The sequence below is a fragment of the Mirounga leonina genome, unplaced genomic scaffold, assembly GCF_011800145.1.
Source record: "Mirounga leonina isolate KUSES-001 unplaced genomic scaffold, KU_Mleo_1.0 Mir_101799, whole genome shotgun sequence".
Lineage (NCBI taxonomy): Eukaryota > Metazoa > Chordata > Mammalia > Carnivora > Phocidae > Mirounga > Mirounga leonina.
In genome coordinates, this window is record NW_023270210.1 from 112141 (window position 1) to 137073 (window position 24933).

A 24933-nucleotide genomic window follows, 5' to 3' on the forward strand; every position below is an offset into this window, starting at 1 on the left:
TTATGCATACATGATCATGTCATTTGTGAATAAAGGGTTTACTTCTACCTTTGCAATCAGTACCTATTATTTCTTTTTCTTCCCTTACCTACTGACTAGGATTTCCAGTACTATGTTGAATACAAATTTTGAGAGTTGGCAATCTTGCCTTGTTCATGATCCTAGAAGAAAGTATCCATTCTCTTATTTTTAGATATGATGCATGCTGCAATATTTTTGTCGATATCTTTTATAAAGCTGAGCTGCAGGGAGGCTTTTTTCCCTTTGGCTCCTTAACCCAGAGTTGGTGCTGTCTCTTCTCCATGAACCTCCTATAGATCAGCAAGGGCCCAGGCCCAGTTGCTACCTTTTTGCCCCCACAAATGCTGCTGCATGTTTTTCCTGTAATCCTCAATGTTTTTAAACCCCACAGGACCAGATAAGATGGTGACTTGGGTGCTTATATCTAACAGTCATAAAAGTTTGAGTGCCTCCTCTCCCCACAAATTCCCCAGTATATTTGTTTTTGTTTTTGTTTTTGTTTTTGTTTCCTAAATCACTTGAGATTGGGATGGAAGAGAGTGATCAGGGGGTGTAGAGTGAGAAAGAAATTTCTTTACATTTACTTTTGTTTTCAAGTGAATACCTGCTCAAGCTCAACAAGTGAACTTCTAATGTTTTGCTCCACTCAAAGCTCTATATTCTCAATGCTGACACTATATCCTTATGGGAGGCCTTTTGACTCAGCAGTCACAACATTCATTGCATTTTGGTTGGAGTCCCAGGGCTTGCTGCCCCATTGTCATGATAACATCCCTACAAACTCCCACCCAGAGGAGATTCAACAGCAATCAAAACACCTTTGAAGTGGCTTTTTCTTTTTTTAAATTTAATTTTATTATGTTATGTTAATCACCGTACATTACATCATTAGTTTTTGATGTAGTGTTCCATGATTCATTGTTTGCGTATAACACCCAGTGCTCCATTCAATACGTGCCCTCTTTAATACCCATCACCAGGCTAACCCATCCCCCCACCCCCTCCCCTCTAGAACCCTCAGTTTGTTTCTCAGAGTCCATAGTCTCTCATGGTTCATCTCCCCCTCTGATTTCTGCCCCCCCCCTTCATTTTTCCCTTCCTAATATCTTCTTTTTTTTTTTTTTTTAACAAGGCTTTTTCTAATTCCTGGTCTCATTAACAGATAGAGCAGTGGAGAACCCTTATTTCCACATTGGCCCTCTCATCACTGGGGAGAAAGCATTCTTTCTCTATTTCATACTGGGGAATCTCATATCCCATATCACAGCACACACCCATCCTCATTGCCAAAACTATCAGGAACTGTGAGGGTCTAGAATTTTACCCTGCTTACAAGCTAATTGAGATTTACTATTATTATTACTATTACTAGTTCATGAATGCTGGCAGAAAACATGAGACTCCTAGATAGATACACATTCTATGGGCTGCATTACAGGACAGAAACACTGAGATTAGGGTATTTGCCATTTTTATAGTGAACCACTGCTCTTTGTCTAAGGGACAGACATTACCTCATCCTTCTAGGCTGCTCACTGAAAACACAACACTGAGAAATGACCAAGGCAAAGAGTGTTCAGGGCCTTGTATTCTTGGCATACCCAACAAGAACTTGAAGGGATACTCAGGTCCTATCATAGATGGCCTCTCCCAATTGAAAAAAAAGGTTCACTCAAGAAGTAATAAATCACTTGAGGAGTCATGGCTTTGAAAGTTATTCCCCGTGATCTCCTTATTTGCTGCAAATAAAGTTTCTTTCGTGTGACAACTCCACCTGGTGTAGTCTCTATCTGTAACTCACCAAGGAGCAAACTCATATTAGTTCAATTACAAATTTGGTGACTCAGATGGGACACTTGTCCTTCTGAAGTTCTGCCCTCTAGTTACCTGGGTTAAGCTACCAGGGCCTGGTGTCAACTCCTTGGAGGACTCACCTTGGTGCTTGTGAACACTGGCCCAGTGTTCTGACCTCACCTGAAATCCAAAGGCCACTTTGAGTATTTTTTACTCAAAAGGATCGCAGTTGGGATAAGTTACGCTGGGTTTATAGCACAGCTTTTAGAGGAAAACTAGAGTTGTCTCACAAAGTCTAGGCAAGCCAGAATAACAGAGTACTCTGGGGGATTGAATACTTATTCGAGTTGAGCCTATGATGAAGGATCACACAACCTGACCATTCAGAGGCTTGGATGCCCCAGCCTGGCAAAACAAGGAATGGTCCAACAGAGACTAGTTTAGAATCTGGGAGGTTGAAAGAAAAATCTCTGCCTCACCTGGTTGTTTGGTGTGTTTGTGAGGCATGCCAGACACTGTTGTTGTTCCCTGTTTAAATCTCCACCCTGGATACTTGGTCCTTGTACTTCTCTCTTTCTTCCTTTACAATCCCAGACAAAGGAGACAGTAGCAACCTGAGTCATTGGAAACAGGTCCTTGATTACTTAAAAAAAAAACCTGAATCTTCTCAATATTAAAGGAGCTAAGTTTCTCTAATACCTGTATAACCCTCTATATTTGCCTTTGGAATCTCTTGTCACCACCTTGGTTAAATAGATAATAAAATATTAAATTTTATAGTGATCTGTGATCCTACTTAGGTATGTGCTTTAAAACCTTCTGGGTTTTTTTTAACAAATTTCCCAGAAATTCAAATTCTAAATGAAGTCTTTCTGAATAATCAGACTTGTTTATTTGGTATGTTAATTTACATGACAAGCATTGTCAAACAAATGATGATAAGCCTTCATAGGTTATATTGTATGGGTAAATGCTATAACAGTTCCAGAAAGTATGTGAAATTCCTAAAGTTTTAATATGTACTGATATAATGTCATCACTTAAAATTCTAATTATTAAAATGTGTGTCACAAAAATAACTGAATTTCATTGTCAACTACACTATAATGAATTCTCATCAGATCTTTAACCATGTCCATTTTTGAATCTTTTGTCATTAACAGTTATTGTTCTCATGCTCTTGCAAAAATGTTTCAGCTTCAAGGAGATTCATGAGAAGGACTTTCAACAAATACAGGTTTTTCATCCCCTTAGAATTGTATAACTAAACTGAGTAAGAATTTCTGGAACTAATGAAAAAACTGCATTCAAACAGAATTAGTAACATGGGACTAAATGATTTGAGAAAGATGACTATAGTTCTTATCACTTTTGTATAAAACATTGCTGGTTCTCTAATATTTGTTCTTCTAGATTTAAAAAACGAACATTTTCTCTTAAGCTATCTACGACTTACAGAAATTTGGTAAAATATTCCTTTGTGAACAAATTGGAACATTTATCTTTTCTCCCTACCTGAACCCTCCAAAATTCAGAAACTCTCATTGAGTATTCTTTCTTTCATGGCAATTGTAGTTATTTGCGTATGTTCAATAAGAATCTGCTTTCCTTGAGCAGAACACCATTGGAAACACTGGTTATATTACCAAGACTTTGACTGGAATGTCATATTTGAGAAAGACTTACATAGATTCAGATATGACCAGACAGCTTTAAAGAACTAAGGTTGACTTTAGGAAGCCAATAAAGCCCCTTGGAGATGTTGGCTTGATACCTTGCTTACAGAGTTCCCAGCAACTTTATCATGTGAGTAAAGAATGTCACTTTTTGGCAGGTGCAGGAACCTCAGGATGTTTTGGGGACCTCAGGAAAAGAAGAAGTAACCCAAATTTACAGGTATTGCAGGTGAGTCTGATGGCAAGTATGTGGCTTGGCTTCTTAGCCTTGAGAGGCTATTAAAAGTTCAATCTAAAATTCCTTATGAAAAGTTCCAGCAAAGTAGATTTAAGGAAACCTATATGGCCAATCACTATTCTTGCTACACGTATGTAAATAGTTAGGTAAAATCTGTTAAAACTGGATTTGTTTTACAAACAAAATTAGCCTTAATTTGGCTATCTTTGACAGAAATGAGTGTGATTTTAGAGAAAAATTGTTTCAATAACACATCTTTGTAGGTGTTAGATTCTAGTTCTGATTAATTATCTTTGACTGTTTGTTGTTTCCTATAAAACTGGGCTGGATCCCGAATTCTTCTGGTTTCCTTGAATATCTGGCTATGACTCTCCAAACTAAAGTTTCCAATTTTCTTTCATTTTCTTGATTTGGAATCACTGAGACCTAAAACTGCCCTTTTTCCTGAAGCCCTGAAAACTGAAGCTAGACACCTTAAGGTAAACTTCAGAGAAATTGCCTCACTGGCCCATGTTTACACAATCTTTTTTATTACGATTTTATTTATTTATTTGAGAGAGAGAGTGCAGACCTGGGGGGAGGGGCAGAAGGAGAGAGAGAATCTCAAGCAGACTGCTCCAACATGGAGCCTGAGCTCACAACCCGAGCTGAAATCAAGACTTGGTCACTTAACCGACTGAGCCACCCAGACACCCTGTGTTTACACAATCTTCATGCCTATTGTTGTATTGGCCACTCAGATCACTAGAGACATTTGAGTTCAAATAAGTTCAAACCAGAAACAATCCATCAGATTGCCACTGCCTGCTCCCACTCCCACTGAGGATGCTTCCAACCCAACATCTAGAAATATTTCACTGGCAACACTCAGGACTCAGACACTGGGTTTATAATTTGCTCCAGTCATTAATCTGTGTATTTCTTTTGTTTCCATAGAAATGTCTCATTAATTACCTAATTGCTTGCACAATATAGCCCTAATTTTGAGAGCCCACCTGCAAGACTGCCTCCTGAAATGAGACAACTGTTAAACTAACCTATTTTCAAGACTAAGACCAGTTCATAAGATATGGAGCAAATTTCTCACCTATGGTCCAGAACAGAACAGTTAAGTTCCAGCTAAGAGAAAAGAATGTTGATCTATGTTGTTTTTCTAAGAAAAATCTTGTCAAAAGAGAAAATGTTAATCTGTAACCACACCACAAGAACTTTTGATAGAAATTTATTCCAGATATGAGACAGATTCTTATAGATAACCCCCAGTTATGATAAATTAAGTCAGAGAACTACATTATACTGGGAACAACTTAATCATACTAAACACTGGACCCTTTTTCTGGAATCCCCAAAGGATTAAATCAATGTTACAAGGACTAGTAAAATTTGGGTTATATGTAATAATGAAATGTGCTTTCCAAATATTTTGGCCATGCAAAATGTACACTGTTAGCCAAGTACCAGGGTAGATTTCCAACAAAGTGCAAAGTTGTTTTATTCCTCAAACTCCAAAACTTCATTCCATTTTAGCAGGACATAGCCAGAGTGGTCATTGTCCCAATTCCTTCAAAACTGAGGAATGATCATAAATCTAGGGGAGATTGAAACCATGCCCCATGGGGTCAATGAGGTTAAAACTGTCATCAGAAAGGTCCCCAATGACCCTCTCTTCTTCTTCACAGGAATGTTAACCTTATCTTTTAGAGGCAAACAACAGGAAGAGCTCCAGCCAGCCTAAACCCAGTTTGAGCTCAACCATCCCCTCACACCTGTGCAGAGAGAGCATGGAGTGTCCAATAGTCACGTTTACCTCATAATAATGTTAAAATCTCCACTCAAGGAGGAACATAAACCTCATTAACATAACATACAGTACATGTATAAGCATGTTTCCTAAGTAAGCATCAGTTGCTTTATACCCACCTCTACATGTGATGACAAAACTTCCTTTTCTGAGTATTCATCCTATCCTTAAATAAAAGAAACTCACTCACCCCCATTTGGGGAGTCACCACTTTGAAGTTATTCCCGTGATCTCCTTATTTGCTACAAATAAAGTTTCCTTTGTGTGACAAAAAAAAAATAGATCGCTTGAATATCCTTATATTTTTAATTTATAATGAACTCCCCCATACAGACATATACCAGGCTCAGATTGTCACTGATGAATTCTGCCATTTAGGAAAGAAATGTTTGTTCTACACAAACTCTTAACAAAAATTGAAGAGAAAGGCATACTTACCAGCTTATTCTATGAGGCCAATGCTACTCTGATATCAAAACCAGACAAAGACATTGCAAAAAATTATGAGAAATGATAAACCAATATCTCTTGGGACCATAGATGCAAAATTCAACACAAAGTATTAGCAAGTTGAATTCAGTGATATATGAACATAATCTCCAAAAACCATACAGAACTAATAAGTGAGTTTAGCAAGATCAAAGGATATAAGGTCAATAACAACAAAAATATATCATATTTCTATATACTATTAGTGTACATTTGGGAATGAAAAAAATCTAAAAATAATACATTTACAATAACCCTCCAAAAGTGAAATACTTAAGTATAAATCTAACAAAGCATGTATAAGATCTGTATGCTGAAAACTATAAAATGCTCATGAAAGAATTAAAAGAAGACCTAAATACACCTAAAAATAAATATGCCATATTCATGGATTGGAAGGTTCAGCATATAAAAATATAAATTATATTCAAAATTAATTATAAATTTAATGCAATTCTTTTTTTAAAGATTTTATTTATTTATTTGACAGAGAGAGACACAATGAGAGAGGGAACACAAGCAGGGGGAGTGGGAGAGGGAGAAGCAGGCTTCCTGCCAAGCAGGGAGCCCGACGCTGGGCTCGATACCAGGACCCCAGGGTAATGACCCAAGCCAAAGGCAGATGCCCAACAACTGAGCCACCCAGGTGCCCCAATTTAATGCAATTCTTATCTAAATCTCAGCAAGATTTGTTTCTGTAGATATAAATAAGTTGATGCTAAAATTTATAAGGGAAACAAACAAAATAGAATAGCTAAAACAATTTTTTAAAAAGATTTTATTTATTTATTTGAGAGAGAGAGAGCACAAGTGGGAGGAGGGGCAGAGGGAGAGAATATCAAAGTAGACCTGCTAAGAGCAGAGCCTGACACAGGGCTCAATGTCATGACCCATGAGATCAAGACCTGAACTAAAACCAAGAATCAGATGCTTAACTGACTGAACCACCCAGGCACCCCTAGCTAAAGCAATTTTGAAAAGAATAATCAAGTTGGAGCAATCACACTACCTTATTTTAAGAATTACTGTAAAGCTATGCTAATCAAAACAATATGTCATTAGCAAAGGGATAGACATATAGATCAATGGAGCAAAATAATGAGCCCAGAAATATGCCCAGAGAGAGGGGAAAATGGCAGCAGAGTAGGAGGACCCTAGTCTTGCCTTGTCCCATGAATACAATTAGATAATTATCAATCATCCTAAATACCCCAGAAATCAACCAGAAGTTTGGAAGAACAAACTCCACAACTAAAGGTAGAGAAGAGGTCACATCAGGAAAGTAGGAAATGGGGAAAGACACAGTTTGGGAGAGAAACAGATCATGGCCACTATGGTGGGGAGAGAGACCCAGTCACAGAGAAGGGCAAGAAACAGACTAGCACACAGGGGAGTGCACAGGGAAAATGAATCCCCACAGCAATTGGCTTGGAAAGAGAGAGGGCCTGAATTTCATGAGTTCTTGCAACCAGCATGGCTTAAAGTCTGGAGTTTTAAAGATAGAGCCCAGAGGGCATTGGGGTTGCTATTGGAGAGAAGGCAGGCAAACCTCCCAGGAACGTACAGCATGGAAATAGTGATCTGAAGAGTGCCTGGGGCACACAGTGGGGAGGTTATTTGCTCATTTCAGAGCATATCCCATAAAGGTAGCCATTTACAGAGAGACCCCTCTGGGAACAAAGGAACTGGCCAGTTCCATTTCCCACTCCCTCCTCTCAGCATAAGCACACTGGTGGGAACCAGCACAGAGCAGACACTCACTACCTAACTTGCTTACACCAAGACCTGCCCCCCTCCCCCACATGCTCCTCTGGAACTGCCCCTCCCAGTCACATTTGCTTCAGTCCCAATGCAGTGAGACCCCTCCCCAAGAAGACTGGCCCAAACTCCTGCCAATACTTTGTCTCCCACCTGAAGCTTTGCGCAGTGGCAGTATGAGGTTTATCCGAGGCGCGATTATTGCTAATTAAGGAAAACTTTGCCTCCCACCTGGGAGTTTTGCAGAGCCTTGGTTCTGGTGGCAGCAGGTCTCATTTCACAAGCAGGCCAGTGCACACCTAGTTAAAACACGATGCGTTTAGGGGCACCTGGGTGGCTCAGTTGTTGGGCATCTGCCTTAGGCTCGGGTCATGATCCCAGGGTCCTGGGATCGAGCTCTGCATTGGGCTCCCTGCTTGGCAGGAAGCCTGCTTCTCCCTCTCACTCTGCCTGCTTGTGTTCCCTCTCTGCTGTCTCTCTCTGTCAAATAAATAAAAAAAAAATCTTTAAACGCACACACACACACACACACACACACACTGCATTGAGGTCAGGGGCCAAACACTGCCCACAACAGGCAAAGAGAGCCTATGCAGATGACTGGTCTAAAGTGGCCAGTACTCAAGAGCAGAGCACATGCAGCACACAGTGGAGGCATTCCAGAAGTGCCAGGCTGTGGGGAGGAGGGGACACTGCAGTGCAAGGCACTACAGGACCTCTTCTTCATAAGGCCATTACTCTCAAGAACAGAAGACTTAGCTGACTTTCCTAACACAGAAAAACAGGCACAGAGACTTAGACAAAATGAGAACACAGAGAAATTTATCCGATATGAAAGAATATGACAAAGCCATGGCCAGAGATCTAAGCAAAACAGATATAAGTAACATGTCTGATGGAGAGTTTAAAACAATGATCATAAGAATACTTACTGGACTCAAGAAAAGAGTGGAGGACTTCAGTGAGACCATTAACACAGATATAAGGAATAACATACCAGAAATAAAGGGCTCAATAAATGAAATGAGCAACACCCTTGATGGAATGAACAGCAGGCTGGAAGAAACAGAGAGAGTTGGGGTTAGGGTCCCCTAGAAGGACCCTAGGCTCACTTCATCCTATGAACGCAACTAGATAACTATCAAATCATCTTAAATACCCCGGAAATCAACCTGAAGACTGACAGAACGAACTCCATAACCAAAGGGAGAGAAGAGGCCACACTGAAGAAGGTAGGAATTAGGGAGATGTGGTTAGGGAAGAAATGTACTACGGCTGCTGTGGAGGGGAAGAAGCCATTTTTATGGAGAAAGGTGAGACAAAGAGGAGCACACGGAGGAACACACAAGAACTCCCCAAAGCGTTGGCTTGGAAATCCGGAGGGGCTGAATTTCAAGGGTTCTTGCAACCAGCAGAGCTTAAAGCCTGGAGTTTTAAAGGTCAGCAGGCTTGGCTGGGAAATAGCCCAGAGGGCACTGTGCTGCTCGTGGAGAGAAGGCAGGCAAACAACCCGGGGCGGGGGGGGGGGGGGGGGGGGGGGGGGGGGGGGCAGACAGTGTGGAAACAGCAATCTGAAGAACACCTGGGGCACACAGTGGGGAGATTATCAGCTCTTCTCGGGTGTCCCTGAGAGGCAGCATTCACAGAGACACCTCTCCAGGAACAAAAGAGCTGTTTGGAGCCTTTTTCCTCCGGGCCCCTCAGCATAAACACAGAGCAACCTGCAGGAAGCAGCACAGTACTGACCCTGGCTACCTGACTTGCTTACACAAGGCCCCACACCCCTGCACTCTGGCTGGACTGCCCTTCTCAATCACACTTGCCTCAGTCCCAGTATGGCAGGCCCCTCCCCCAGAAGATTAGCACAAACCTCAGCCCACACCAGTAAGTGTAAGTAGCAATACTTGTATTGAACAAGCTAGACTTTAAAACAAAGACTGTAACAAGAGATAAAGAAGGGCATTATACCACAATAAAGGGGACAATCCAACAAGAAGATATACCAATTGTAAATATTTATGCACCCAACACAGGAGCACCAAAATATATAAAACAATTAACAACAAACATAAAGGAACTCATTGATAATAATAGAATAATAGTAGGGGACTTTAACACCCCACTTACATCAATGGACAGATCATCTAAACAGAAGATCAACAAGGAAACAATGGCTTTGAATGACACACTGGAACAGATGGGTTGAACAGATATATTCAGAACATTCCATCCTAAAACAGCAGAATACACATTCTTTTCAGGTGCACACAGAACATTCTCCAGAATAGATCATGTATTAGATCACAAAACAGGCCTCAACAAATACAAAAAGAATGAAATCATACCATGCACCTTTTCTCACCACAACCCTATCAAACTAAAAGCCAACAAAAGAAAAAATCTAGAAAGACCACAAATACATGGAGGTTAAACAACATCCTACTAAAGAATGAATGGGTCAACCAAGAAATCAAAGAAGAAATTAAAAAAAAAAAAAAAAACACATGGAAGCAAATGAAAATGAAGACACAACAGTCCAAAACCTTTGGGATGCAGCAAAAGCAATCATTAAAAAGAAGTATATAGCAATACAGACCTACTTCTAGAAGTAAGAAAAATCTCAAATAAACAACCTAACCTTACACCTAAAGAAGCTAGAAAAGACAATAAATTAAGCCTAACGCCAGCAGAAGGAAGGAAATAATGAAGATCAGAGCAGAAATAAGCGAGATAGAAACTAAAAAAACAAAAACAACAACGAACAAAAAACAATAGGACAGATCAATGAAACCAGGAGCTGGTTCTTTGAAAAAATTAATAAAATTGATAAGCCTCTAGCCAGACTTATCAAAAAGAAAAAAGAAAGCACCTAAATAAATAAAATAATAAATGAGGGAGGAGAAATAACCAACACTACAGAAATACAAACAATTATAAAAGAATATTTTGAAAAATTATATGCCAACAAATTGGACAACCTAGAACAAATGGGTAAATTCCTAGAAGTATATAACCTCCCAAACTGAATCAAGAAGAAACAGAAAAATTGAACAGACCAATAACCATCAAAGAAATTGAATCAGTAATCAAAAACTACCAACAAACAAAAGTCCAGGGCCAGATGGTTTTACAGGTAAATTCTACCAAACATTTGAAGAAGAGCTAATACCTATTCTTCTTAAACTATTCCAAAAAATAGAAAAGGAAAGAAAACTTTCAACTTCATTCTATGATACCAGCATTACCCTGATAGCAAAACCGTACAATGACACCACTAAAAAGAGAACTACAAGCCAATATCCCTGATGAACATAGGTGCAAACAAAGCTCTCAATAAAATACTAGCGAACTAAATCCAATGATATATTTAAAAAAATCATTCATCACGATCAAGTGGGATTTATTCCTGGGCTGCAAGTGTGGTTCAATATTGGCAAATCAATCAACATGATGCATCATATCAATAAAAGAAAAGAACCATATGATCCTTTCAATAGATGCAGAAAAAGCCTTTGACAAAATACATCCATTCTCAATAAAAACCCTCAACAAAGTAGGTTTAGAGTGAACATACCTCAACATAGTAAAGGTCACATATGAAAGACCCACAGCTAATATCATCCTCAATGGGGAAAAACTGAGAGCTTTTCCTCTATGGTCAGGAACAAGATAGGGATGTCCACATTCACTGCTTTTATTCAACATAGTAGTGAAAGTCCTAGCCACAGCAGTCAGACAACAAAAAGAAATAAAAGGCATCCAAATCAGCAAGGAAGAAGTGAAACTGTCCCTATTTGCAAATGACTTGATACTCTATATGGAAATCCCAAAAGACTCCACCAAAAACTGCTAGAACTGATACACAAATTCAGTAAATTTGCAGGATACAAAACCAATGTACAGAAATCTTTTGCATTTCTATACACCAATAATGAAGCAGAAGAAAGAGAAATTAAGGAATCAATCCCATTTACAATTGCACCAAAAACAATAAGATACCTAGGAATAAATCTAGTCAAAGAGGTGAAAGACCTGTATTCTGAAAACTATGAAGGACTGAGGAAAGAAATTGAAGACATCACAAAGAATTGAAAAGGCATTCCATGCTCATGGATTGGAAGAACAAATGTTGTTAAAATGTCTATACTACTCAAAGCAATCTACAGATTTAATGCAATCCCTATCGAAATACCACTAGCATTTTTCACAGAGCTAGAACAAACCATCCTAAAATTTGTATGGAACCACAAAAGACCCCAAATAGCCAAAGCAATCTTGAAAAGAAAAAGAAAAGCTGGAGGCAAAATAATTCCTGACTTCAGGTTATATTACAAAGCTACAATCATCAAAACAGTATGGTACTGGCACAAAATAGACACAGAGATCAATGGAACAGACTAGAAAACCCCCAAATGAACCCACAATTATATGGTCAATTAATTTTCAACAAAACAGGAAAGAATATTCAATGGGAAAAAGAAAGTCTCTTCAACAAATGGTGTTGGGAAAACTGGACAGCAATATGCAAAAGAATGAAACTGGACCACTTTGTTATACACAAAAATAAATTCAAAATGGATTAAAGACCAAACATGAAGCTTGAAACCATAACAATCCTAGAGGAGAACACAGGCAGTAACCTCTTTGACATGAGCCATAACAACTTCTTTCTAGGTATGTCTCCTGAGGCAAGGAAAAAAATTAAAAATAAACTATTGTGACAACATCAAAATAAAAAGCTTCTGTACAGTGAATGAAATAATCAACATAACTAAAAGGCAACCTAAGGAATGGGAGAAGATATTTGCAAGTGACATATATGATAAAGGGTTAGTATCCAAAATATATAAAGAACTTATAAATCTCAACACCTCCAAAATGAATAATCCAATTTAAAAAATGGGCAGAAGACATGAATAGATATATTTCCAAAGAAGACATACAGATGGCCAACAGGCACATGAAAAGATGCTCATCATCATTTTTCATCAGGGAAATGCAAATCAAAAGTACAATGAGATATCACCTCACACCTGTCAGAATAGCTAAAATCAACAACACAAGAAAAAAACGGGTGATTGCGAGGATATGGAGAAAGAAGAACCCTTGTGTATCATTGGTGGGAATGCAAACTGGTGCAGGCTCTGTGGAAAACAGTATGGAGATTCCTCAAAAAGTTAAAAATAGAACTACCTTATAATCCAGCAATCACACTACTGGGTATTTACCCAAAAATACAAGAATACAAATTCAAAGGTGTACATGCACCCTTATGTTTATAGCCACATTATTTACAATAGCCAAGATATGGAAGCAGCCCAAGTGTCCATCAATAGACGAATGGACAAAGAAGACATGAAGACATGGTATACATACATGTGTGTGTGTGTGTGTGTGTATTATTCTGCCAAACAAAAGAATGAAATCTTGCCATTTGCAACAATATTGCTGGAGCTAGAGAATATTTACGCTAAGTGAAATAAAGCAGAGAAAGACAAATACCAATGATTTCACTCATATGTGGAATTTAAGAAACAAAACAAAGGGTCAAAGGGGGAAAAAAGGGAGAAAGGTAAACCAAGAAACAGACTCTTTTTTTAAATTTTATTTTATTATGTTCTGTTAGTCACCATACAATACATCATTAGTTTTTGATGTAGTGATCCATGATTCATTGTTTTCAGACTCTTATTTATAGAGAACACACTGATGGTTACCAGGGGGGAGATGGGTGGGGGATGGGGGAAATAGGTAATGGGAATTGAGGAGTGCATTTGTTGTGATGAGCACAGGGTGATATATGGAAGTGTTAAATTACTATATTATACTCCTGAAATTAATATAACACTGTATGTTAACTAACCAGAATAAAAATAAAAAGTTAAATAAAAAAACAAAGTGTTAAATTAAAAAAAAGAAATATGCCCACACAAATGTGGCCAAGTGATTTTTGGCCAAGGTGCAAAAGCAATTCAATTTAGTAAAGATAGTTTTTTCAGCAAATTGTGTTGCAACAATTGAACATCAGTATGCAAACAAAATAAAACAAAAACACCCTCAACCTTAACCTTACACCTTACAAAAAAATTGTCTCAAAGTGGATTGTAGATGTTAATGTACAATGTACATTTATGTACAGAGCCATATTCACTTATAATACATTTGAATTTTATTTATTTATTTGGTGGTGGTATTTGTTTTTTATTGAGGTATAATTTACATAGAATGCAAGTCATTATTTTTACATTTTGAAATATGCACCAAATCAAAGTATAATACAGTGCCATCATTCTCCCAAATTCACTTATGTCCCTTTTGTCATTATCTTTACTCCCCATACTCAATCCCTGGAGTACAAAACCCTTCACTGAATTTTTTTGCATCCCTATAGTTTGCCACTTTCAGAATGTCATATAAACAGAATCAGACACTATGTAACTCTTGAGTCAAACAAATTATTTTTATTTAGCATAATGCATTTGAGATTCCTCCATGTTTCTGTACGTTATCAGAAGTGTGTTCCTTTGAATGGCTAAGTAGTATTCCATTGATGGATGTACAGCTGGAGGTCACGTAGCTTGTTTCCAATTTTGGCAATTAGATGTCAAACTGGCAAACTGCTATAAACATTTAGTTTATTCTTACTGTATTCTTAAATCCCCATTTAGAGTAAGGATGAATTCATGGAAATAGGAATGGTTGTAACAATTCACTCTTACCAAAGCATTACAATATAGTTTTTTTTTTTGAAGGCATTTTCCTGACAAAGCAATATATTACCTATCATCAAGGTATAGGTAAGTATTTCTTGTCTGATATCTTTGTCCATTTGAATTTTAAAAAGCAGCACAAGGATAGTTGTATATGTCCATATATACTTATAAATAAGTTAAATACTTCTGAAAAGATACACTTGAAACCAATAGGTTTATCCTGGCTAGGAGGAGAAGCAATGGAGGATTTTATTTTACATTTTTTTGCCTTTCTGGTGTATTTCCTTAAAAAAATCAACTCATGCATCCTTTACTTTTATAACAAAAAAGAAATTTGAATAAATATTGATACTACCAAGCATTGACAAGGATATGGGCAAATGGGACTCTCATACATTACTAGAAGGAACAAAAATGTGACAGTCACTCTGGAAAATGGTTTGGAAGTTTCCTGTGAAGTCAAACATAGACTTTCCATATGACCTAGCAATCTCAATCCTGAGTCTCTACTCCAGAGAAATGAAAACTTATGTCTAAGCAGCAATGTGTATATCAGCTGTATTTATAATTGCCCAAAACTGGAAAGAATCTAAACGTCATTCCATGGGCAAACACTGAACAAACTGTAGTACACTCATACAATAGAATACTACTCAGAATAAAAAGAACAAATTATTGTTATACAGAACAATTTGGATGACTCTCGAAGAAAGACATGATGCTGCATGAAAGAAGCCACTCTCAAAGGGCTACATATTGCATTATTTCATTTATATTGCATTCTGAAAAAGGCAAGACTATAAAGGATGGAGAACAGATTGTCAGGGTTTATGGGTGGAGGGAGAGATGACTATAAAGTGGTAGAATGAGGTAGCTATTTTTGGCTCTTGAAACTGTTCTGTGCCCAGATCGTGAGGGTGGTTACATGTATCAATACATATGCTAAAATTCGTAGAACTTTACATCAAAATAGAAAAAAAGTGCTTTTTTGTATGATAATTTACAAATAATATTTAACATATTTGGTAGGTTAGTATTTGTTTTAAATGTTAAATGTTAGGAAGTCCACTCCTTTTTATTCTACCTGAAATGAAAACTCAAATGTTTCCAGAGGCCAAATAGGTAAAATATATTTATGAAATTGAAGTTGTTCAGGTATAAGAAAATAAGGAATGATATGGACTGTGTTTGAAGTATAGAGTGTGTGCCCCAACGGAAGACATTCAAATCCAATTGAAAACAAGACTGCACATGCACACACACACATACACATATTTGCACGTGCACACACACACACACAAACACCCCTCTGGGGGCCCCTGCTCTGTATGTTGTTTTTAGGTGACTTCATGGAATTTTATAACTTCAGTCACCATCTGAATAAATTTTCTTTTAATATCTGCTACCCAGATCTACTCTGAGTTCTAAATCTATTATCTTTACATGACATCTGGATATCTTCAACTATGTTTCCCACTGATACTCCAAAACTTAACGTGTTCAAAAAATGAGGTCATAATTTTGTCTTTCACTCAAAACCTTATCCTTTTGCATTCATTATGTTTCCCTGGCATACTTTGAGATAGCATTCTGTACTTTTCTTACTTAACACCTAACATGGTTTAGAACTACTTTTTTGGTATATTTTGTTTATATCCTGTTTCCTCCACTAGATTGTAACATACATGTGGACAAGAACTATGTCTGTTTAGCTTACTGCCCTATTTCTAGGACCTGGTATATAGTAGACATCAGTAAATTTTTGTTGAATGAACAGGTACCATCATCTATCCAATCACTCAAACCAAAAACTTGAGAGTCACCTTCCCTCACTTGTCATGTTTTCACTCACCAGTGAGTTATTAACTCATAGATTTTAACTCCTCAACAACTCTCATATCTATCTCCATTGCTTCTGCCTGGGTTAATCTCACATAATTTCTTAAAACATACAAACATAGTTTTCTTTTAAAGGCCTTTTTTCATTATATAAAATTTCTTTTTATTTTTTAGGTTTTATAAGTTTTTAGCTAACATACAGTGTTATATTAGTTTCAGGTGTACAATTTAGTGATTCAAAATTTCCATACATCACCCTGTGCTCATCACAAGTGCACTCCTTAATCCCCATCACTTATGTAACTCAACCCTCCACCTACCTCCCCTCTGGTAACCATCAGTTTGTTCTCTATAGTTGAAAGCCCATTTCTTGGTTCGCCTCTCTGTTTCTTTTTCTTCCCCTTTGAGCCTTTGTTTTGTTTCTCAAATTCCACACATGAGTGGAATCATATGGTATTTGTCTTTCTCTATTTCCCTTAGAATATTATAATACTCTATAGATCTATCCATGTCCTTGCAAATGGCAAGATTTCATTCTTTATCCACTCATCTATTGATGGACACTTGGGGTGCTTCCATATTTTGGCTATTGTAAATAATGCTGCTATAAACATAGGGGTTGCATGTATCCCTAGATATGTCTCCTAAGGTAAGAGAAAGAAAAGTAAAAATAAACTATTGGGATTTCATCAAAATAAACAGCTTCTTCACAGTGAAGGAAACAATCAACAAAACTAAAAGGTAACCTACAGAATGGGAGAAAATATTTGCAAATTACTTATCTGATAAAAGGTTAGTATCCAAAATATATGACGAACTTACAAAACTCAACACCCAAAAAACAAATAACCCAATTAAAAAATGGGCAGAAGACGTGAACAGACATTTCTCCAAAGAGGACATCCAGATGGTCAATAGACACATGAAAAGATGCTCATCATCACTTACTTTCAGGGAAATGCAAATAAAAGCTGCAATGAGGTATCCCTTCACACCTGTCAGAATGGCTTAAGTCAACAACACAAGAAACAGCAGATGTTGGTGAGGATGGGGAGAAAGGAGAACCTCTTGCGGTTCTGTGGAAAACAATATGGAGTTTCCTCAAAAAGGTAAAAATAGAGCTACCTTATCATCCAGCAATCATGCTACTGGGTATTTACCCAAAGAATACAAAATCATTATGTAAAATTTCTAAAAAGGGATACTCACAGGTATTTCAGCTGTCATGGTAGCTTTGTTCACAGTATATTTTGACATGGAATTTTAAATTTCCATTGCCTTTACAGCTTATACAATACAGTTTCCTACTTAATTGTATTTATTTTGTTTTTTTGTTTTTTTGTTTTTTTTATTTTTTTAGATTTTTTTTTTTTTTTTTTTTTTATTTGACAGAGAGAAAGAGAGAGAGAGAGCACAAGTAGGGGGAAGCCGCAGAGGGAGAGGGAGAAGCAGGCTCCCCGCTGAGCAGGGAGCCTGATGCAGGGCTTGATCTCAGGACCCTGAGATCATGACCTGAGCTGAAGGCAGTCACTTAACTGACTGAGCCACCCAGGTGCCCTTAACTGTATTTATTTTGATGAGTAATAAAGGCTACCGTTACCAAATACCTGCTATGTGATAGGCAACAATATTATGTGGTAAGTTTTTATTGTTATCATTATCCTAATTTTACAAATGGGGAACTGAGGCTTATAGAGTTTAAGTAACTTTCCCAAGGCCACACAGTAAATGACAAGGACAGGATTCTAACCCAGATTTGTCTATCAGAGTGTCTGGGGTTTTTGTTTGTTTGTTTGTTTGTTTTTACTATATCATTATTACCTCCAGTCATTAGCAACTGTATTGTCATTGACCACATGTGATTAGCTCTTCATAATTTCTGAGGTACTGCCACATATTATCACATTGAATTCTATTTCAATGATCTGGGAATCTGAAACTTGGAGAGAAGTCCCTTACCAAAGTCACAGAGTAAGCTGGTGGAATCCAAGACTTCTGATTTTCTGTCCTTAACTCTTTCCATTATATTATGCTGTCTTTGTAAGTACTCTCAGGTAGGAATCTCATTTCTTTCTCATGTTTTCCATAGCATTCAGCACAGAGTTGAGCACGAAGTAGCTGCTTAATGTGTTTCTTGGTTTTATAACTTAACAAAATGCTCAGGTTTTTTTAAATACAGCTTCCTGACAACCTGAGTGATAATATCTATTCCTTTAGTTTCTCAGAAAACAGAAATTTCCCTGAATTAATCTCTTAGTAGGTGCATGGGCAACCCTTAATTCTCATTTTCAGATCTTTAACATCTTAACACTCTCTACAGTCTTCCAAACAGGATCATATTATCTTACTTTATGATCCCTTTTTCTAGTCTTCAACTTAAATACGAGTTCAGAGAAATAGCAAGGAACTTTTCTACATACATAAGAATTATCACCATTTACAATATTCTTATGTGCAAATACACAGTGAATTAAAGATGGCTTTTGTCTCAACTATTAACATTTCATGTGGGGACTTTCTTTTAGTCTGTGGACACTAACACAGACATTGTTGCTACCAATCAAGTGACACTGTGCAGTTTTTTTTTGTGGGGAAGGATTCAATCCTGGGTGAAAGGGTATAGTGACAATGAGTCAGGAGCTTAAAAATGGCCCACCCTGCTGCCAGCATTGCTACAGAATCTCTTGGTGGAAAGCCCAGATCTTTTCCAGTAAACTGCTCAAAATGTTTGATTCAATTTTTTATTTGGTTGCCAATTTATTAAGTGGTTAACCTTGGACTGCATCTATCCAGCATTTAATTAATTAAAGCCAGTTTGAAATACCTTTAGAAACCTCACTAATTTCAATACACCAAGCTGGCACATTTATAAGCATCTAGCAATTGCTGAAATACTAAATCATCTTCACTAAGATGCTGTTGTTGCCAGCAGAGCATTAATCAACTGAAGAGCTAATTGTTAAGCTGAAAGAGTAAAAGCAATCCAACACATCTCTCTCTCCCCACAGTTTGGGAGGAGAAAAGTGGTGAGAATTACAGCTTCATTGAATTTCAGAGCTAGAAGGGTCCTCAGAGATTATTTAATTTATCGTCCTTATTGTAAAATGGGGAAAGTGCGTTAGAACAGAGTTAGTAGCAAAATCAGGATTAGATCCCATGGCTCTAATGCATAAGTATTCTTCATTCTCAGAATGCTTTTTATTATGGAAAATGATTCTAACTTACTACTCACCCACTCTATACCTCCATAGAGAATACTGGGAGAAGAATATAATGATACTAAACAGTGCATCTCATAGAAAATTTCTGGCCCACATTGTTTTATTCTGTATCATGTTGGTGCAGAAACTCAGGACATAAATTTTGAACGTCTAATTCTAAAGTCATTGCTTTCTATTAAAATGAAAAGTAATCGTTTTCCTCATCACCTTTATACCTCTTTACCTACTATAGGTGCATTCCTGATATCTGGAGTATCAGGCCACAGTGGTACCTATAGCCACCGAATTACAAACAGTGGTTTAGACAAAAAGCATTTCTCTTTGGCATTGAACTTCAGGACATGCATTTGTGGAAGCACTAAGCCTCATTAATATGCTAAGCCAAACAGAATGACAATTTCCATTCTCTGAGTCCACCAGTTGAATGCATGGCTCTGCATGTGGTAATATCAGAAGAAAAATAAAAGTCAGCTATCTGTGCATGCTGGGAAACCAACTCCTCCACATCATATCAACAGTCTATGAAAGAAAAAGGGAGAAAGGGGATCGGATTCAAAGTAACCCTGGGCCAAGCAACAATAATAAATATGTCAGTGGTGCTCAAACTGGAGTGTTTATAAAAACTACCTGAGAAAATTACTAAAAATAGTCTGAATGTAGATAGAGGTAGCAGTGGTTCCCGAACCTGGCTATGTGTGTGGTAGTTACACAATTGTATACAATTATCAAAATTCATCTGACTGTACACTTAAAATGGATGAACTTTATGGTATGTAAATAAGAACTGTATAAAAATTTTAAGCTATTAGGTCATTTTGTGAAGGGAAAAAGGTCTTCTCCCCAAATCTGGGTAGCCACAAAAGTAAACTCAGTGAAATCTTATTACAATAAGCAAATGGTAGAGATGTTAGTATTGACCTGAGGAAACACTACGGACAAATATATTTAAAAGAGAAGAACCCATGAGCTCCTTTCAAAATTAGATCATTTTATTCTTCAAGAAGCCAATTGGAACCACAATTGGTTATTACTTTTCTCTATAAGTATGAGAAATGAGGCTAAAACTTAACACATTGGTCAATGACTATACAGATCACATTGGGAAGGACTGATAACAGAAGCCTAGACATGCTCATTAACATAAGGCGAGTACTAAATAGCAGATTCAATGCACATGACACGTGAAATTTCAGTCAGGTAGTTGAACAGAGCCTGATATTGGGAAAGTGTTAACAAACTATACAAATTGGCCCAGGTACATGGTCAATTTCTTGGGGGAGTTTGTCAGCAGGAGGGTGACAACCATAGGATTGAAGTTTAAAGTTATGACTCTATTACCATAGATGAGAGGTATATGAATATCAAAAAGATTTCAATATAAAAGTACAAGCACAGGTTTGGGAACAAGACAGGCTGTCAAAGGATCTGCAATTCAAGTTGGTAGCTTGGTCATGTAAGAAGATGAAATGGGGAGATGTTAAAAGGATCTATTGAGATTATATTTTGACCTTGGAACCAAATATTAAATAAAAACTCTAGTAGGCTGGTGTGAGTCACATAGAAAAATTCTCTCTCTGTTTCTCTCTCTCTCTCTCTCTCTGCTCTCCCTCCCTCCCTCTCTCTTTTAGCCTAAAGACTTAAGTGGCTTCCTTCCAAGCCCAAACCAGAACCTCTGATGTTACCTTCCAATAACATGAAAGGCCACATCTCCCAATGCCATAGAAATGGAATCAAGGAAGAAAAACATTGCTCAGTACCTACAGCTATGCTGACTTAGACTGTTTTCCCTAGACCTGGACATTATGTTTGAAAAAAGAAAGGGGACAGGAGAGAAAAAAGTAAGCTATGGTTTCTCCTAGGAGCTACAGTCTGGCAGTCATCATTAAAAACACTTATATACCTGTCTCTTACTCTTTAACCATCTGCAATCTAAGAGAGTTCCCATTAAAAACTTTTTTATAGCTAAATTCAATAAACACTGTTCAGTCCTCATCTCATTTGACCTTTCCATGCAACATTTTACTTAGTGAAACACACTCTTCTACCTTCCATGGCACCACACTCTTCTTACTTTCTTCCTACCCCTCTGAATTCCCTCTTTCAATATTACTTGGAAATTTCTCCCCCTCTCCCCATTATAAATGTTGAGAGTCCCTCAGAGCTTGGGCTTGAATTCTCTTACCTTCTTATTCTACATTTCAGCTCCACCTGATTTCATTTGGTCCTATGCCTTCAATCAGCAACTATGTGCTGAAGACTTCCAATTTTTTATCTTCAGATCAGACTTTTTGTCTGAGCTCATATCTACACACACAATCTTTGTGAAACATCACTTAGGTATTTACTCATTGGCATTTCCTAGTTTGGACCATCATTATTACTTGCCTTAGAGTTGTTATTGGAGGGAAAGTGAGCAGTGGGTTTCCCTGCTCCCATTCTTATCCCCTTGTAATCTATCCTTCATATAACAGCTAGCTTCAAAATACAAAATTAGATCATGCTTGTCCACCACCTTAAATATCCCAGTGGCCTCCCAATTAGCCTAGAATAGAATTGAAGTTCTTACCATGGTCCATAGAGGCCCTGCATAATCTTGTCCTTCTCAAACTTTCCAACTTAATCCCATACAATTCTGGCCCCTTGTTCATATGGCTTTAGCTGCACCAACTTCATTTCTATTATGAATAAAAACACCAATCTCTTTTCGGCCTCAAGGTTTTCACTCATAATGTTTCCTTTGTTTGAAATACAACCTATGTAAACTCTTTCCCCCAATTATTTGTACCTAGAACACTGTGGAAAAAAGTAGCTGCTACACAAGTATTTCTTGAGTAAATATATCTCAGACATTTCTTTATATTAATAACAATATTTTAACCCATCTTTTTTATTCTTTTCAATTTCCTAATTATTAATTCTACAATAGTATTTTTTAAAAGATTTTATTTATTTATTTGACAGAGAGAGCACAAGTAGGCAGAGGGGCAGGCAGAGGGAGAGGGAGAAGCAGGCTCCCCGCTGAGCAGGGAGCCCGACGTGGGGCTCGATCCCAGGACCCTGGGATCATAACCTGACCCGAAGGCAGCTGCTTAACCAACTGAGCCACCCAGGTGCCCCAATAGTATTGTTTTGATCTTTGATTTGATTCCTGAGTTCTACACTCTACCTTTTCATCTTATTTTGTTGTTTTATCATTTGTCTTTCAGTTCTTGTTTTATCGGATTCATGCAGTGTATTTATTAGGGTATATTCAAAACTGCTGTAACAAAGAGACCCCAAGATACAGTAGCTCAAACAAGATACGATTTTATCCTATTTCACATTATAGTTCAGAGGTAAGGTGGTATGTGGCTGGTAGGACAAACTGTGTAGTTTCAATGTCTGTGTCTAAGCAGGCTTCTCTACTTACCATTTTCATATCTACAGCCAGTAAGAAGGGGAAAGGTAAGGTGAGCATACTCATTCCTTTCAAGAGGAGGATCTGAAAGTGAAGCATATTACTTTTTCCCACATCTTATTGGCCAGAACTTAATTATATGGCCACATCTAGCCGTAACAAAGGCTGAGCAATGTCATTTTCTAACTGTGCAACCATATGCCCAGACATAACACAGGAATTTTATTACCTGAGGAAGATGAGGGGTGACTTTCAGTATTTGTTATATATTTTCTTCCAGATTTAGTTCTTTTGACTACTTTTCCCCTAGTGTGTTTGAATATTGGCTATGGTATTTCTTTTCAGCTTGCTTATATGTTAACATGGGTGATCCTACCTATTCTAGACCTCCTTTTTTGCACTAATAAAATGTTGGCAACTTAAGGTTCTTTCTACCTATATATTATGCTCTAAATTTGCATTTATCAAACTTTATCTTAGCTAAGGGTCACTTGGAGGGCTTGTTAAAATACAAATTCCTAGGTCTGAGGAGGGGCCCATGAATTTTCATTTCTAAGTTTGGGGGCAGGTGAATATAAATGGGAAGCTCAGTTAAGATTTGTGCACAGCTTTAGTTGGAACACCGGGGTTCTTCTGAAATTTGTTAAATTGTTGGTATGAGATTTTATTCTACCTGGTCAGGAGTATATAACTTATTCCTGATTATATATTTCTAAGCCACAAATTGTTTTTATAATTTGACATGAAGTTCTGAAAAAGAGCAAGCCCTGTGTGTTTTTCCTACCTTTGTGTAGTGGTAGACAAGGATTTCTACTATCAAAAGTTTTCCCTTGATTTTTTTCCCCAGGCTTCTTTACTCAAACCTTCCTTTCCAAGATATTATTGATTCACATTCTTATCCCAGTACTCCCCACCATCCCACAATTTCCTTATCTCATTTATAGCTATATGAAATTAACTTGTGATTATTTCTTCACAATAGAATGTAGGTTTCATGAGGGTAGAGACTGTATATGTCTAACTCACTTAGAACAGTGTTTGGCACAGAATAGGTACTTAATATTTTTAAATGAATGAACAGATAAAAAAAACAAAGAATAGCTCTGGTTAAGAAATAGCTTAGCCTCTTCTAAAGAAGAGTATGCCTCAAACCACACTTATTTATTCAGTTTTTGGGGGAAGAGTATACAAAAGAAGTGGCAGGAGAGAAGGCCAAAGTTTCTGAGTACACCTAGCTGAAAGTACCCTTACCATTACAAACAAAAATGAGGAAGAAATAGGGAAAGAGAAGAAAAATATGTTATCTCTCCACACTTTTAGAAGAAAACAATGCTCTCCCAAGTGAACTACCATTTAAAACCTACCCTCTAGAAAGATGGATATCTGAACAAAGCTCACTTTTCCTCTACTAACTCTGAATTATCTGCCTCACCTGGATCAAATGACACCTATAGCCTGGAGACAAATGGAGTTTTTGATACTGTGATAATTATAATAAAAAGAATTGGTGCTGGGCTTTTTACACTGTGAGCTACACAAGTGCCCAGGGATCAATATCAAAAAGCTCTGTGGCATGGATCTACATTGATATATAGATGCAGGAAGCCAAATATGTGAATAATTTCAGCTCCAGGAGAAAAAAACATAGTAACCAAATTAATCAAACAATAGGGGAATAATCCCTGAAGAGGAAAAAAAAAAGTCTGCATATGAAATATAGTAGTTAATGTAAGTGGATAATAATAGACTATCTAGAAATGGGTAATATAAATGTTAAATAAGGACTTTCAAAATAGAAGTTCCATATTTCTATGTCTAGAACTAAAAGTACTACCTCATCTACGAAAAATAAGAGTTGTGGATAAAAAAGGAGTGCAAACAGAGAAGTAAACACATTCTAAAGATCTTATTAGAAAAAGTATGAATTTAGTAGAGGGAAAAAAGTGAAAGTATTCCAAATAAATAAGAAAATATTCTAAATAAAAA

General features: G+C 37.3%; 1 long non-coding RNA gene across 1 annotated transcript; it reads left to right on the top strand.

Annotated features, from left to right (window-relative positions):
- The first annotated feature begins 2275 nt into the window (after positions 1 to 2275).
- Positions 2276 to 5683, top strand: LOC118014267. The gene is made up of 3 exons (XR_004680239.1): positions 2276 to 3052; positions 3650 to 3720; positions 5409 to 5683. It is a non-coding gene; the product is annotated as an uncharacterized LOC118014267 (long non-coding RNA).
- Positions 5684 to 24933: the final 19250 nt, after the last annotated feature.